Source organism: Triticum urartu, chromosome 7A (assembly GCF_056163025.1).
Source record: "Triticum urartu cultivar PI428250 chromosome 7A, HENAU_Tu73, whole genome shotgun sequence".
NCBI classification, from domain to species: domain Eukaryota; kingdom Viridiplantae; phylum Streptophyta; class Magnoliopsida; order Poales; family Poaceae; genus Triticum; species Triticum urartu.
The window spans coordinates 361,751,506-361,757,505 of NC_141879.1; positions in this window are offsets into that span (position 1 = coordinate 361,751,506).

Below are 6,000 nucleotides of genomic sequence, written 5' to 3' on the forward strand. Positions count from 1 at the left end.
AATCAACTTTGGAGAATATTGTAGAGCCACTCAATTCATCAAGCATATCATCTAGCCTAGGAATAGGATGACGATAACGAATAGTAATATTATTAATGCCTCTACAATCAACGCACATACGCGACGTACCATCCTTTTTCGGCACTAAAATGATAGGAACAGCACAAGGACTAAGGGATTCGTGTATATAACCTTTGTCGAGCAGTTCTTGTACTTGACGCATAATCTCCTTCGTCTCCTCTGGATTGGTACGGTATGGTGCACGGTTGGGTAATGATGCACCGGGAATTAAGTCAATTTGATGCTCAATCCCGCGAATAGGTGGTAATCCCGGTGGCACGTCTTGTGGAAAGACGTCGGCGAACTCCTGCAAAATGTTAGTGACAGCAGGAGGCAAAGAGGAAGGCACGTCCTCGAATGAAAATAATGCCTCTTTGCACACAAAAGCATAGCAAACAGATTTGCTAAAATCTAGATCATCAATATCAGATTTGGTGGCAAGTAAACATGCACTTTTCAATTTAATTTCAGAAGCAACACTAGATTGTTTATTATTATTAGGCTGCATTTGTTGCTCAAATTCTTTTGCCACAATCTGATTTTCACTCTTAGTTTTCTCCTGTTTTGCTTTATTAGCTCTATTAATATCATCTTTCAAAATGGAATCAGGAGTCATAGGAAGCAAAGTAATATTTTTATCCTTATGAACAAGAGTATACTGATTGTTTCTACCATGGTGAATAGAATTTTTATCAAATTGCCATGGTCTACCAAGTAATAAGGAACATGCTTGCATAGGTACCACATCACAATCAACATAATCAGCATATGTAGAGATACTAAAATGCACACGAACAGTACGTGTTACCTTAACCTTGCCGCTGTTGTTGAACCATTGGATGTAGTAAGGATGTGGATGTGGTCTTGTGGTGAGAGATAGCTTCTCCACCATCTCGATGCTAGCCAAGTTGTTGCAACTCCCTCCATCTATGATCACGCGAACAGAACGTTCCTTCACAACTCCCTTTGTATGGAACAAATTATGCCTCTGATTTTGCTCAGCTTGTGTAACCTGCACACTCAAAACACGTTGAGCAACTAAACAGTCATACCTGTCAGCATCTTCAGGAGCCATGTATTGCGTCTCATGATCAGAATCGTCTCCACCGTGTTCGTCACGTGTAATAAGAGCCAAAGTCTCCTCATCATAGTCACTAGCGGACTCATACCCACCATCCTCAGTAACAATCATCACACGCTTAGATGGGCATTCTCTCGCATAATGACCTCCACCCTTGCAACGTTGACAAATAATATCATGTGTTTGCCCTGTTGATGCCATGGATGAAGAAGAGCTCTTTGCAGGCCCAGAAGGTGTGCTCTTGGCAGATAGTGGTGATTGTGCCTGCTTTATTGTATCACGGTTGGAGGTGGCAGCCGACGGAGGCGCCAGTGTAGCAGAACGTGTGGAAGTAGATGATGCACGTGGTGTCCATGAAGAAGGTCGACCTGCAGAAAAATTAGTCCGCGCCAATGCCTGTCGATCCTGCACTTCACGTTCAGCTTTACAAGCAAGATGGAATAAACAAGTGATATTAGTATACTCCTTATACTCTAGAATCGTCTGAATCTCTCTATTTAATCCACCCATAAAACGTGCAAGCATAGCTTCATTCTCCTCAACAATACCACATCTAATCATGCCAGTTTGTAATTCCTGATAATATTCTTCTACAGAATTTTTTCCCTGTCTTAAGCGCTGCAATTTTTGAAGTAATTCACGTTGATAATATGGTGGAACCCAACGAGTACGCATAGCAGTTTTCAAAGCAGCCCAAGTACCAGGAATGGGATATAATCTACAATGCTCAGACCACCAAACACATGCAAAACTAGTGAATGCACAAACAGCAGCAGGAACACGTCTCTCCTCGGGATATTGTAAACATGTAAATCGTTGTTCAGTTTCTAACTCCCAAGTAAGATATATATCAGGAACATATCTACCCTCAAATGATGGAATATTCAATTTTAGTTTAGGGAGATGGTCATGATCTCGTACCTGAGGGTGAGCCCTACCATTGCCATTATTTGCATGTGGACGACCTGATGGTTGCTGTGCTGGTGGTGGCACGTAGTTCTGATTTTGATCAACCTCATCCTCGTAATCGCCAGCAAAATCATCCTCCGCCGCATCAGCAGCAGGAGCCACAGAAGTAGCAACAGCAGCACCAACAGTTTGGCCAGGTGCAAGAGGGAGACGGCTCGCTCGGCGGAGGGCTGTTTCACGATGTGTAGGTAGTCGTCGTTGTTGTTGTTGTAGATGTGCGTTAGGTGCAGCCGGTGGTGGTGGTGGAAGACGCGCGAGCAATTCATTAAACCTGTTATCGAGCTTTGTTTCGAACGTCTTCTCCATGTCATCTATCTTCTCCATGGCCTCTTCAAATCTGTTTAGCACATCCTGCACCTGTCCATTCATTATTTGCTGAAATTTATCATGCAACTCCTGATTCGTCATGTTCTCCCAGTCAGTCTCGTCGGCTTGTGATCCTGCCATGGTTAGCAACAATAGAAAACACACAAGAATATGATCCTACAGAATACTAACAAGAGGTGGTGGTGGCGGGTGTCACAAATCCGTCAAGCAAATCTCAAATTCTTACCAGTTCTTACCCAGCAGCAGGCGGTGATCGGCAACCGTTGTAGTCAAAACTCTCAAAGGCTTGGATAGAGCGATTGCCAGGGAGAGTCAAACGCACGACGTAGAGGTATGTGGAGCTGGGAAGGCTTATAGTATGGTAGCAAAAAGGGTCAGCAATAATCAATTCAGAGATGCAAAGTTGAATAAACGCTCAACGACGGTACTGTGCTGGTCCTAGGCTAGACCGTGCTAGAGACGCGAGCCTAGAACACTAACAAAATCACGGCGCTGCACGTAAATAAGGGAAAAGCACACTCTGGAACTTTTTTTTTTCGCTTTTTTTTTGCGCTCCTCTTTTTTTTTTGCGCTCCTCTTTTTTTTTGCGCTCCTCTTTTTTTTGCGAAAAATTACTATAATGGCGAGTGTCTCAAAACTCTTCCCTCGTCAAACTGATAGGATGGGCACGAAAAAAAAATTCACTTTTTTTTTCGGAAATCAGGGCAGCGACGACGAAAAAGTGCGACAAAAAATCACTATGATGGCACGTGGCTCAAAAGACTCAGAAAAACCTAAAAATAGGATAGGGAAAAAATATTTTTGCCCGTGAAAATTTTGGCCTAAAAACTGCCCAGGGGTCTCCAGACTTTTTTTTTTCGAGACCTACGCAGGCAAGGAAACACGAATCGGAATTGAGATTGATCTCAAGAACAAACCTAATATGAGAAGAACTCGGATTGGTGGTGGATATATGGTTACAGATTGGTGGTGGTATATGGATACAGATTGGTGGTGGTATATGGATACGGATTGGTGGTGGTATATGGATATGGATTCAGAGCGGTGGCGGAGAAGCAAAAGTGGTAGATGGGCGATGATGATGGTGCGGCGGCGGCGTGACAACTTATGACCAGAACTCGAAACTCTAAAAGACTAGACTCTAAGACCAGCAACTTGACACGACGATGCAACCGCAAATTCAACAAAGCAAAAACCCTAAAAAGATTATGCAAAGGCTCAGATTGGTTCGGATATGATGAACTAACCCTAATTTTTTTTGTGGCTTTTTCGTGGACTGTAGGTATGAAGAACAGACTCGATCTAATCTATGAAAATCTGATACCACTTGATAGAGGCAAAGGTGTCCCGATGTTTCGATGAGATGGTGGCTATCGCTTTCTGTGGGAGTCGACCTTGACGATCCGACTACGAACGTGCGAGACGTCGCGCCTTAGCAATCGCTAAACCAACTTCCGAGGGGTTATTGACCACGCCGGAGCACGATCAACCTGACCACGAGGGCCTGTTTCCTGCGAGCAAACGAAGAACAAGCAAGAAACTGAGATTGCAATCTGGATATTGCGAATATAAGATGAAAGCTTTATTGATCAAGGTGGGGTTCTGTGACGTCTTGGTCTGGTCGTTGGACACAAACGAAGTACGAGAAGTTGCAGCTATGGCGAACTTTTAATCTAAACAAAACCCAAAGTCTAAACGACGCCCTAAGGGCTGTATATATGGAGGAAGAGAGGGGAATTTCGTGGCCCTTGAGGGTGGGGTCCGAAACCAACCCTAACTCTTGTTTCCCCACACATACGGACTCTAAAAATAGCCTATACTTAAGTATTTCGAAATTACATGGGCCTGGCCCATTAATAAGGTGACGCAGCACCTAGAATAGCCTATGGACGAATATTATGAAGTGGCATCTTGTATATTTCGTCCATGGCTTCATGCACTCCTTATGGCGGCTTCAAAGTCCTGAAATCATCACTTGTAACTCCGTTCTTGATCCCCTTGCGCATGCCATCAACTCCATGCGTGTTCTTGCTCCAATGTTCATCCTTCTCCAAGCTAGGCCCTTCATTTGAAAGCAAAACAAATGTATCCAATTTAGGCAGCATCATAATCTCATGAACATTAGAATCATTACCAAGAAACGAAAGTACCTGGTAATTTAATTGGCGTGCGCGAGCTCTAGTAATTGGCCCAGTATATGTAACAGTAGGGGCTGTGGGTGTAACAATGGTATTGATGTCCTCATCATACTCTCCGAAGAATACATCAGTACAAACGCACACGTAGATCAGTACAAGTACTCTGTTTTTTCTGACGGAAAAACAACACGATGGGTCTTATCATAATCCAAATTACTCTACAACGGTTGCGAATTTGAGAAAAAACATTCAACATGACTAAGTTTCGAATTTTTGCTATCTTTCTAACAGTATATTATTTGCCTTATTTTGACAAACTTAAAAAAATCGCGTTCGAAATCAAATTTGACCGTATTCGAATTCGTTTTTAAATCATAAGGAATTAGAAAAACATTTCAATACGAAAAAGTTCCGCATTTTCCATAGCTTTCCAACGCCATATCATTTGCGTCAATCCGACAAACCATTTGCAAAAAATTGCGAAAATGCGTTTCGCCCAGAATTTCATCATTTTTCAAATTACTTTTAAATCGTATAGTCTACACTACAATTAAAAAAGCAAACATAAACTCTCCTAAAACCACACAACAAACTGTACACAAGATAACCAAGACCCTTGGATCAAATTAACTTAAACAAATCTTATTGCCCAGACTACATCAAGATCTGTAAATCCAAATCAACGACTCACATCAAATGTTCTGCCTGGCAGACGTCGTGGTTTGCTAGGCCTCGCCCGCAAAACATGCCAGTTCGACGTCTCTTTCCCCAGCAAACGTGTAATCATCGCTTAGATCCAGGCCCCTGCGCGTGGTTCGTCCCGCACCCACGCGAGGTGGTGGCTACCACAGTGTCGCGGAGCGGCGGGCAGTGGTGGCCCAGGGCCAGCACGCAGGCGTCTGGATCCCCACCATCGAAGCATGCCCGAGCTTCTCGTAATCCTCATGGCGGTGGCGACGACCATCGCTTAGCGGAGCCGCGACAGGTGGCGGCAACCCAGTGTAAGTTGATACGTCTCCAACGTATCTATAATTTTTGATTGTTCCATGCTATTGTATTATCAACCTTGGATGTTTTACATGCATTTATATGCTATTTTATATGATTTTTGGGACTAACCTATTAACCTAGAGCCCGGTGCCAGTTTCTGTTTTTTCCTTGTTTTTGAGTTTTACATAAAATGAAAATCAAACGGAGTTCAATTGACGTGAAACATCACGGATCTTATTTTTGGACCAGAAGAAGGCTAGGGAGTAAAAGAGTTGGGACAGAAGAGTCATGGGCTGCCCACGAGGGTGGGGGGCGCGCCCACCCCCCTAGGCTCGCCTCCCTACCTCGTGGACAGCCTGGAGACCCCCCGGACTTGTTCTCGACGCCAAAACCTCTTATATATATATATTGAAACTTCCAGAAAGAAACCTAGAT